Source organism: Pseudorca crassidens, chromosome 8 (genome assembly GCF_039906515.1).
Source record: "Pseudorca crassidens isolate mPseCra1 chromosome 8, mPseCra1.hap1, whole genome shotgun sequence".
NCBI classification, from domain to species: domain Eukaryota; kingdom Metazoa; phylum Chordata; class Mammalia; order Artiodactyla; family Delphinidae; genus Pseudorca; species Pseudorca crassidens.
Window position 1 is genome coordinate 48,691,714 of NC_090303.1, and position 12,307 is coordinate 48,704,020.

Genomic DNA, 12,307 nt, shown 5'->3' on the forward strand with positions numbered 1-12,307 from the left:
TTCAACCCACCGTTCTTTGTTATAAAATACTGCCTCCTTTTTCAACTGAACCATCTCAGTTAGTGACAGAATTGTAAAATTTACTGAGATCAAAATATTGTTGTGTTGAAATATCCACTCATTGGTGCTAACAGAATTAATGTGAACACAGGAAAGTGTGATCATGTGGGTAAGGGAGAGGAGGTTAAGGAGGGAGGTGGGGACAAGATGAAAAATTCATTCAAACCTAACTGAATTTATTTTTCTGATGTGACCTCTAATTTACCAACATGTTCTTGGTTTTGATGCTAACCTTTTCCAGTAATTAAAGTTTGACTGTTTAAGGAAGAACAATGCCTTTGACTACAAACAAGACTAGGAAAATGTCACTGTGAAGGCAAGTTACTTTTCATCTGCTTAGTAAACTTTTTGACTGATGAGAAGTCAGTACTTCACCAATTCTTCTTGCAGGTGTTGTTTGTCTGTTGTGTCTCCTATGTCATCTGGAAACAACAGTTTAAACACTACTTTAATGAGAAAAATCGCTGGTCTGGTTCTGCCTTAAATGGATTTGTAGCTGATCACTGACTGATAAGATGTTTGCTTTAAACATTTTTTGATGGACAAATCCATTATTTGTTGCCAATTTTTCCAAGGTCCACGGAGAAATTAGCTTTAATTATTCCTTTGGTTGCAGGAACATAGCAAATCCTCTGTTCTTAAGAAAGAAGGGTAAACACTACTAGTCATTGGTTTTCAGCAATTCTTTCATAAATCAAAATATTGAAACTAGTGAATCAAACACTTAGGTTTCTCTGAAGGACAGAGTATATTATATTAATTCTTCCTCCTCAATACAGAAGCAGAAGAAAAGAGTTTCCTGAAATATTGTGTCAAAATATCAAGATAAAAAGTGGACACCTCAGTCATTCAGAGATTTCATGTATACATCTAGTAACACTGTGGCCTCCCACTTCCTTTCAAATTGATGTAGGGTATAGATTCTCTAACTGCTACCATCCTGAAACATAGTGTCCACTAGCAGACAAGGAAGTAGCATAACCAGAAGCACTCACTTAAAAGAAACTCAAAAGAAAAATCAGAAAGAAGAAAAAAGGACATTAACAGGGAAAGAGGCCCCAAAACTGGAACGAACCCCTCATCACTATTCCTATTTTCTCCATACAATTTCTGGGTTTGCTCTCTAATAGCAACTTAACCATCCTCTATTGTGTTACTCATCGTCTCCAGTGGAGACACCCCTTCCTCTCAGAGTATGAATCCTACGATTTGGCTGATTCTAGACATGGTCAGTGACAGCCTGTGACCACCCCATAATACCACAGGTCAGAAGGACTATCATGGCTGTGTCTTACCCAGATCGGTTTTCTTAGAGTGGAGCTCACACTGGCAAGGTTCCATCCAGACTTGTAAGCAACCAATTTCTTTCTCATTCAAATTTATCATTAATTCACCTTGAGATCTTGGTCATGACCTCCCTTTACATTTGTAATGTTTCAAGAGTAAATGTTCATACTGAACTAACTCTGGGAACCCTGTGGGAGGAACACTGCACAGCGCTTTTCAAAATAATATCATGGCAGGCTTCCCAACTCACAGCCACAATACCCTGTGGAATCAACAAAACTACTTAAAACAACAACTGCTTCGAATCAGAACAATTCTGCGGAGGCTCAAGGCAGCAAAGCTTTTATTCCTAGACTCTAGAATACTGGTCTTCTCATATCATGACCCAGATAGATCGGAAACAAAAGTTTCGTCCCCCCACTATTTCTCTTATCACAAGCATGCTGTTTTTCTTTATTCGATTTCATTTTAATGCTGGTTATGACCCACTAAACTGATTTCATGACCCACTGATTGGTCATGACCCACAATCTAAAAAGCACTGCTCTAGAACGTGGAGAACTTCTCTCCTTATCTGGAGTCATTTCAAATGGCCATGTTTTTAAGATTCTAAAGCGATGCTGCACATTAGATATACTCTATAAAAATTAAGATGGCTGGGCACCCCAGCTAGAGATTCTGATTCAACTGGTACTGAGCATCAGTCATTTGTAAAAGCTCTCCGGGTGATTTTAATGTGTGGCCAGGATCAGGACCCATTGCTGTGGTCTAGAGCAGCTAATAAGAAAACCGTAAGTTCCTTTATTGCAGTATACTTTTTAAAAGAATCTCTTCTTATAAAGTTATTTTACATAATATGAATTAGCCAGTCAGTAGGCTGTGTATCAGTTTGCCACATTTGGTACAGGATGGTCTTTAAAGCACTTTACAATCTCTATTTTTCCACTTGAGCAGCAGAATTCCTAAAGGCCAGGAGGCCTGAGCACTTGGCCTCTTGCCTTGGACACAGCATCACAGCAGGAGTGGGTTATTACAGAGCCGCCTCTGGTCTGTTGACCTTTTCCCTACTGAGCTTTATTTCCCTGAACAGAAACTAGATGCCTGAGAATGACGCATGGAAAGTGACTGCAGTCCACAGCGGTGACCCTTCACCTACTAAACTTCCTTTGTTGATTCCACTGCCAGGCGAGGGCAGCTCAGGCTGTGAGTGTGGGACCGACCTTTCACCCAGTTAGCCTGCCAGCAAGAGGCCCAGCATCGGCTTAGCTTCTCTAGGATGGCCTAGGTGCTTTCCTCCAAACACGATGCTGATGAAAACTGTGCATGGCAGAGTAACTTTATTTTTAAACAAGAAATGAATTTATGAATTCATACCCTAGCAAAGGAAAATGATCCCTTTGCTCCAATACACAGTACATTTTGAGGTACCCATCTGTTGAAAGCAGAGGTGGGAGAACCCTACTGTGGAAGGGGTGAAAGAAAGAGCAAAGTGTCCTTTTTGGATTCAGCACTGACTACTGAAACACGGCAAGGCCCTTCATCAACCAAGAACATAACATAACCAGGTTGCTCAAACTCAGCATTGTCAAATCCTCAAGTTTATTTTCAAAAGGGAAGGACTGAAAGGGGAAAGGAGTATGTGTCTGTGTGATTACTGTTAAAGCTAAACATGGTCTAATTTCCTCTCTGGCAAAGTCTAACCTATACCCTACATATAAGAGGACACCAGAAAAAAAATCAGTGTCCTCGAAGAAACAAGCTGTTGAGTTTCCAGCATGTTTGGGGTTTTCTTTCCCCTCAAATTCAGTTTCACACAGGTGTCTGGTTTGGATCAAGAGAGCAAACAGGCATTCTTAGTTCTAAAAGGTCAGAAAGGCTCTTGTGAAAAAAAATCTTAAAATTGCCAAGCCCCAGAATAGCATGGCAAAGATTTCCGTTTAAACTGAGATTTAGAAAACTCGTATTTCCTACTATCTATGTGACTTAGGTGACTTAATGTCCCCTCTGCCTCAGTTTTTCCTCTGCAAGTGAAAGTGCTGGATTAAACGAATGCTTTTTGTATTTGTCTTTGACAGTCTAACTAAAGGACAGTCCTTCCAAATGGAAATGGAAGGGTAGAGGCAGGGAGGCTGAAACGTGGAGGCTGCTTGGATCCCTAGCCCAGGAATAACAAGGGGTTGTATCTCTCAAACCTGATTCCTGCTTCTCTGATCTCTGGAGTGCTGTGTCGGAAAGAATCCTGAAGCCAAACCAGACCAAATAGGAAAGAATGTTATGATCTACAATTGGTGGTGTCAGCTACAGTTGGAGAGGGAGGGACTAACCACTTGCACAATATGTACTTGCTTAAATTGGCATTTTCAAACAAACAGAAAATTTTAGTATAACATCTGGGTATGTCTTTTTACTGCTAAGCACATAGCATTGCAATGCTATATTAATGCATTGCGTATACTAATAGGCCAGTACACATGAATTGATTGAATTAATCAGGTAGTATGGAATTATCGTGTAAATGACAAAATTTTCCCATTTTTAAGTGGATATCCAGTGGGGTGTTTATACAGTGTTGACCATCCCCTACACTGGGATAAGCAAAGAAATGACAAAAGGAAGTGACCTCTAAAATTTGTCTTCCAGATGACCTGATGCCTGATTGTGTCCTTTTATTATCTGGAACACCACTAAAAGGTTGTCTAAGGCAGCCAGGCAGTGCTACACAAACCAAGGCTGGACCTTGGCAAAACTTGGAGTTTTCCAAGTAAGAGATTTCTTTCTATTTGGACTCTGTTAGGGGTAGGGGGAGGGGAAAAGAAATATCCTGTTTGGTGATAATCTCAGGAAATGTAGGCAATGATCAGCAATCAGAGAAAAGGAACAAGTCACAGAACCAGAAGCAAAGTTTCAGCTGACAGTAGCTCGATACCAGTCTACAGGTGACAAAGGGCAGGAAGGATAAGGGAGAGAAAGAGCTGAATTCGGCCTTCTCAGGTGTGGAGCCTCCAAGCCTCTTGGTATGCCCAAGGGGTTAGTAGAAGGCAGGAGAGCGATTAACCCAATTCCCTGTCATGATCCTGCCTTCCAATTTCGTCGAAAGCCTATTTTAACAGATCTCTGCCAAATTCTTCTGCCTGTTCTTTTGCTACATATGTTTTTATTTCAACTTTTGAAATAACATAATTAAGAAGTAACACATGTTTCATTGTTTAACATTTGGAAAAGCACAAAAAAAGCAAACATAAATACTGATAATTTTACCACCCAAAAATAACCATTATGGACCTTCTGGGCTATTTTCTTTATACATATGTTTATGTATATGTTTGTGCATATAATATTCAAAATATTAACCATCTATGTTTTCCACCTACATTTCTTATTACCCCATGACCCCCTCCCTCATTTGGACAGCTCAACCATGACTCACAGAAGAAGCCCAAAATACTTAATACAAGTTTGGGAGATCCGAGAAATTGAGATATATGTTTTCTTTTTTCCTAAAAACCTATGTGTGGTTTTTATGATCCATCTACTAATTCCTTCTTAAGGTTCATTTGGGCTGTTGTCAAGTTTCCTTCAACTTTTATTTCCTTCAGTACTCCCCAAACCAGAGAATCTCTTCTAGTTTGAGAGGTAACAGTGGGAAACTTGATGTGATTTATTGCATATTCACTATACTCTAGATCCCTTCAAGGCCTGGGCCTTTGAAACTCATTTTCTGCACCAAGACCCTAGGAACACAGCAGGAGTAGAAATGGCTGCATGGAATATTAGGCAGCCAGGCAAGAATCAGCCTTCTACAGTTTCCTGTAGCCCCAAATGGTACAGTCACAACAGAGGGGCACTGAGGTAGATGGGGTATGAGACTAGGGTCCAGTATGTTTCAGGAACAGCAGGATAAAATGTTGCCCATGTAGCCAAGAGCAGAGACAGGCCAGAGAGAGAGAGAAACAGACTCAAATAGGTCTTTTAGATGGGAATGAGGGATGATATTGTAGCAGTTTACATGAACCAACAATCTAGAACCTCATATAATGAGAAACATCTCACTGGAAGCTAGCATGGTTAGATGACACCAGGCACTAGATCTCTACCTGCCCTGAGACCTCGGCCTATATGAGCTCCTGAGAACATAGATGCAGCCCTGAGGGAAAGAATGGTAAAATCTCCCATTAACCAAACAGACTTATTGATACTATGTATAAAATAGACAACTGATGGGAACACACTGTATAGCACAGGGAACTCTACCTAATGCACTGTGGTAACCTAAATGGGAGCGAAGTCCAAAAGGGAGGGGATATCTGTATGTGTATGGCTGATTCATTTTGTTGTGCAGTTGAGGCTAACATAACATTGTAAAGCAACCATACCAATAAAAAAAACCAAACCAACCAATAAAAATTAAACCAACCAAACCAACCAAAAACCAAACCAACCAATAAAAATTAAAAACAAAACAACAAAAAACCCAAACAGCTTTGTAATTGACATTAAGCTGACTTACAGAAAATTTCAACACTGGCACATCTGACGTTTGTGGACTGAAATTTGTACCCACTCTATATATTTTAAATGGCTTAACTAGGGTTGGTTCACCTAGTAAGAGAGAGAGAGAGAGAGAGAGAGAAGAGTTTTCCCAAGTGCATAATTATGGTGTTGGACCATGGAGTACATACTGGATAAGAGGAGGAGAGATGACGTAAGAGGAAGGAAGGAAGGCAAAACTGGAGTCTCAGTGAGTTTGAGGTAATGTACGTGAGAAGATGGCTGAGTCAAATACTCTAGGACTATGGGAAGTGGTATACAGGGAGTTTTTGATATTTTACATGTGGTAGTATTACTTGTGAGGATAAGTTCTAGGGTGTATTCATGGGAATGGGTAGCTGAGGTGGGATATAGATAGATACTGACAAGGCAAAGAGACTGATGAATTCAGACTGATGAATACTGAATCCTTTCAGTAAAAGGATAAATGGATCATTCACAGTAGTGTTGAAATCAACAAGAATGATAACAGGAATCATACTGGCAAGGAAGTAGCCACTTACTCCATAAAAGGCAGTGATAAAAAAGTAGTAGGTGGTATTATCCGATGCCTGGTCTTCAAAAGTCCTGTGATTTTAAAGGAGAGTAGAGGAGTAATGTTTTGAATGCAGAGAGGTAACAAACAAGGTGTGGAAAGAGGAGGACACTCATCTCACCTTCAGGTCAATATACTTTGAGTTAAGGAAAAAAGCCACCTACACTTAAGAGGTTGCATAAGACATGATGTCCTCAGGTTGTGGCAAGAATATAAAAATATTTAGAGAAGAAATTGGTGACATAGGAAGTTTGTAGACAAATGCTGAGTTCTAGAAGGCAAAAGGGAAGTATTTGGAAGAAGGGCAAAGAGTGTGACAGACTAGGTCAGACGGGGAGGTACCAAAAAAACAATCTGGAGAAGAAACTAGGCAAAGATGGATGAACTGAGGGGAAGAAATGTCAGGTGGTACCTGAGTTAAATCACGACTTGAGGCATGGCAGAACTGGTGCAGGTAGGCTCTGAGGTCCAACAGTACAACACAGAGTCCAGGGAATCATTTAGCCTAAACCATGTGGAACCAGATGGCCACGGCTCACTCCTGCACTGAGATGTGTTATGACAGGGGGTAGGATATAACCTGGAACACAAGACTTCGGGAAGGCCTGGGGGCTTACTATCTCCTACAGTGCTATGGTGTGGTAGACAGGGGAAAATCTCACAGATAAAATAAAGATGACTTTTCCTCAGTAAAGAGATAGTAAGACAGAAGCAACAGAAGAACAAGAAAGGGATAAAGGTGAGAATGAATCAAGTAATGATGCAGGGCATCTAGGGTGTATAGGGAAGAAATGGAAAACAGAAGATGAATGACATACTGTTAGCAAAAGGGAAGGTGAAAACCTGAATATCTTCATGAATGCCATGACAGGATTAGAGACAGCAAGGGAATAAGCCAAATGGAAAAGGAGGAGACAGTGGGTTGGGATCAGGGCCATTCATATTTTCAGAGGCAAGGTAGTCCTGACCAAAAATCAGATATGTGAAGTGGTCACGGGAATAAGTAACAGAAATAGAGTAGGTGTGAAGGTCACTGGGATTAAAGAATTCAAGGAACTATGAGGACAGAGAATTAGATAATTCATCCACATGACTTTTGACGTTGCCTAGGATTACACTGCTTTCCAGAGCCCCAGTTCTACCTTTCAGATCAGTTGCAGTAGACCAATATACTCAGGGCTGGAGCATCACCACCCACTGCACAGCATTTATTTCTATAAATGCTCTCTCCACCTCACCCTCCCAATTTGTTGCGCTCAGGCAAAACACAGTTACACAGGACCACTGGAATTGGCAGTAGCATAGTTAGAAATAGCCGTGGTCTAGTTCCCAGCTGCTTCAATCCACTGTTGCTTCATCCCCAAATCCCGTAGGAGAAGAAAAATGTAAGGGCTAACAAGTGACAGGGAACAATCTTTCCCAGAGTGGTGTTATTTTATACACTGTTCATTTGGCCAAGAACTATCACTTTAGTGTATAAAGCACAAAGCCATGCATCGTGGAGAATATAATATGGAGTATAAAGGAAGAAGTGAGAGTTTCTCCTTCCACACACCCCCAATACCATGACTGTTTGGTGTTATTCCCTCCCAGACCCTTTACATGCATATAAGAAGCCATATTCAAATATTCAGTTTTTATTATTTTTTCTTTCTTTCTTAAATAAAAATTGGACCATACTATATACATATTAGTCTGAGACATGCTTTTTACAATTAGCCAAATATAGAGGACAATTTTCCAATATATAGACAATGTCAGTATAGGTCCTCTGGGACAAGAGTGCAAGAGGTTTTGGGTATTTTTGTCTGTTTGTTTTTGTAGAAACAAAAACATACACTCACCAAATCTGTGACTATATAACATGTGCCTGGGACCATATTAATCTGCTCTAGAAAAAGTACCACAACCAGCACAGCAGTTTCCATCAGGGATGCTACTCCATTGGTTTACAGTAGTCCATAACCATTCTCAAAGAACCATCCAGTTTCCACAGATGAATTCAGTGGAGATATGATGGAACCACCACCCTTAAGATACTTATAAGAATGGAAGTAATCTCTGTCAATCCCACCAGGATACCATGTTGTTTCGTATTTGTTTCAGAAGCTTATACTTGGCTTTCCCCCACTTTGACAGTTCTAACCCCAGAGGCCAAGGACTTACTGTGGAATTTTCCAGATGCCAACTGCCAAGTATGTAAATCCCAGTTATACACTCAAGGACCAGAGAAATTATTCTATCCCTAGGACTCTCCTAATGGGAAATGTTTGCTCCAGCACCCCCAACTGGGCTGGCTGATGGGTAGCCTGAAAGGCTAAGGGGGAGGAAGCAGTACTGGGTAGGGAAAGTTTTTAGATTGTGGTGCATATATGGCACTTGTGAAAGAAAAGGGGACATGGGAAGCAGAACTGAGCAGGGACAGACTCAGACCATGATGCAAGTCTGACAAAACCACGGCCAACCCTGAGAGGTCCTCAGAGCAAAGGATTCCCATTAGCAAAGTCCCACATTGAGAAGAAATGGCCAGCCCTAGGTGCTTATCTGTCACAGGGGCTTACAGGGGAAAAGTGTAGCACTGATTCCTATACTATGTGGATCCCAAAGGTGCTGCAGCTGAATGCTGTCAGCTAACTGCACACCTTGCAACTAATAGCAAGTATTTTAGTTCATGGGTGTTATTTATTTATCCATTCCCCCATGAGTAGACAAGTTGATTTGTTTTCAAATTTTTGTTCTTACAGGTAAACTGCAATGAACAATCTTGTACATTAATCTTTATGCTCTCTGTTAGTAAAACTGTAGGATAAGTTTCTAGAAGTGGAATGGCTGAAACAGAGGTAACTCTCCTTAAAATTTTTATAGATTCTGCCAATTGCCTTCCAAAAAATATTGCCAACTTTACACTTCCACAAATAGCACAGGAGAGCGTTCATTTCCCCAGGACTTGCCAACATCAGATGTTATCAGCATTTTTTATTTGCCAGCCTGACGGTAGAACAATGATGTCTCATCTTATTACTTTTTTTTTTTTTTGGTACGCAGGCCTCTCACTGTTGTGGCTTCTCCCGTTGCGGGGCACAGGCTCCGGACGCGCAGGCTCCGGACGCGCAGGCTCAGTGGCCATGGCTCACGGGCCCAGCTGCTCCGCGGCATGTGGGATCTTCCCGGACCGGGGCACAAACCCGTGTCCCCTGCATTGGCAGGCGGACTCTCAACCACTGCGCCACCAGGGAAGCCCTATCTTATGACTTTTTATTTTCCTACTCATTCATTAGTCTCAGAATGTTTCCACATGTCTGTTTTTTTTTCTTTAGTTAATTTTTTATTTCCTTTGCTCACCTCTTATTTTTTTGTAAATGCAAACATTAAACACAACTGAGAAGTTTCTGGGGGGAAATGAACTCTAAGCCTGTATTTGGAGCTGAGGCAAAATTCTTGTTTTCCAGTGTAAAGTCAAGATGTGTTAGCTTCAGGATTCACTTGCTTTTTTTTCTGATAACATTGGAGCTACAGATGGAAAGAAAAAAAAAAGAGTAATAAGAAGAACACTTTTGCTTCGGTGTTGCTTTAGTTAAGGGAGGGATTTTGACCTTGATAAGTGTAGGGAGGCCAAGAATGAAACCAAGGGCTGCTCCAGAAGGAAATACTGTGCACAGAAAAAAGTGAGACATGGCTGTAGGCTAATAGTAGAGGGGAGCCCTGTGTAAAGAAAGTGGGGAGAGGCTCTTACTCACCTACCTTCACTTCTCTGCAGTGGCTTAATAGCCTTTGAGTTCTCATCTTCCCTTCACCAGTAATTACAGCCGCGCCTGTGGTTTCCCGTTAAAGTGTTCCCAAATTCATCATTTGTGTTCCTCCCTCCTCAGTCAACCTATCCTTTCCTCCTGACCCTTCTGACTTCTTGCTTCTATTGCTGAAATCACCCCCTCCCAGTAGCACAGGCTTAGAACATCAGAGAACGGTGTTTTCATTCTTCCTTCTCAGATTTGACAGAGCCTAGAGATTTTACCAACAAATGGCCCTTTTCATTTCCTTTCTCCATTGCCCCAATATCTTTCCTCTTTACCTGTGGACTTCTATTTTACCTTTATAACTCAGATGTGTCACCTCTTCTAGGAAAGTCTTTGCTGACTGCTTGCTCTTCCCCCAACTCCAACACACACTTTATATGCATCAGGCTATTTTTTTCTTTAGATTCAGTAAGTCCCCTACATATGAATCTTCAAGTTGCAAACTTTCAAAGATGCAAATGTGCGTTCGCATGTCCAATCACGTCAGGTGTGAGTGAAACTGCAGCTTGCCCTCTGTCTCCTGTTGCTGACAATCCTTCAGCTCTACCATCTCCCACGTCCTTTCCCTCTTCCAGTCAGTAACTCTTCTTCCCTGTTCACTCGATGCCAGCCCCTGTATGCCAGCTGCTGTACTGTACTACTGTACTTTTCAAGGTACTGTACTGTAAGATTGAAACTGTTTTATTTTTTGGGTTTATGTTATTTGTGTGAAAAGTATTATAAACCTATTACAGTACAGTACTATATAGATGACTGTGTTAGTTGGGTACCTAGGTAACTTTTTTGGACTTACCAACAAACTGGACTTACGAACATGCTCTTAGAACGGTACTCGTTCGTATGTAGGGGACTTACTGTATTTACATGTCTTTCTCTAATCCTTGAAGAAAGGAACTATGCCATTTTCATTTTTATGTCCCCAGCACTTATCATAGTGCCTGGTACATAATAGGTGGTCAGTGAAGTTTAGTTGCATTGAATTGTTTAGCTGCTAACAAATTTGTGCAGGGAGCTCATTGCTTGTTGCCTAAAAGACTTCAACAGTTCCATGTTGCCTACTCCAGGAATAGCAAAGTCCTCACACCAGCATTTAAGGCTTTCATGATATAACCCAATGTTGCATTTCCTCCCCACTTTGGTAAACTAGTCATTATTTCTCTACTATATCCTTAGCTTGTACATCTGTGCTTTTTCTCTGGCTTAGACATCCTTCCACATTGTCTACCAGTAATTTGCCAAAAACTTCCTCATCTTTCTAAGGTTGTCTCAAAAGCCAACCCTCAGAGAAAGCATTCCCTGACCTCCAACATAGCTCTTCCTCCAAACACGCCTGAGCCCTGTTAGCATCACCACCAGCTTGACACATTGATCAAATCTCTTTTATGAACTGTTTTCTAGTGCATTGATTGTAATTTTTTTGCTTTGGGGATTAAACAGAAGTCCCATAAATTAAAAAAAAATTGACCATTGTTTTCTATCACCCACTATTAGTATGCGATACTTGAGAGAAAATGGTTTTGCACCCACCAAGGCATCCAGTCCAACTCCTGATACCTAGTATCCTCTAAAAGCACCAGTTATAAGAAACATCAGAGACCAAATACTGATTGAGGCCTTGCTTTCCTCAATCTCTTCACCAACATGCTTTCACCAATATTCCCTTCTCATGCCCCAATGGAAGGCTGCTCCACCTCTTATAATTGTTACTTTCTCAGAGAGACATTCCTTGCCCACAAATCTAAGGTAGTGACATCCAATTATATTCTTCATATGAATTTTCTTCATAACCCTCATTGTCCATTTGCTTTTGTGATGCCTGTTTCCCCCACAAGTCTAAAACTTCCATGAGGGAACAGATCATGTCTATTTTGTTCTGTGTTGAAATAGCCATTTCTTAAAAAATCACTTGTCTGTTATATACTTTGAAAGTATTTTCTCCAAGTATGCTGTTCATTTTTTTTAACTTTAAATATTCTGTAGTCAAATCTGTTCATCTTTCCATCATGGCTTCTGAAGTTCCTGTTGTGTGTGTGTGTGTGTGTGTGTGTATATATATATATATATACATACATACATACATACA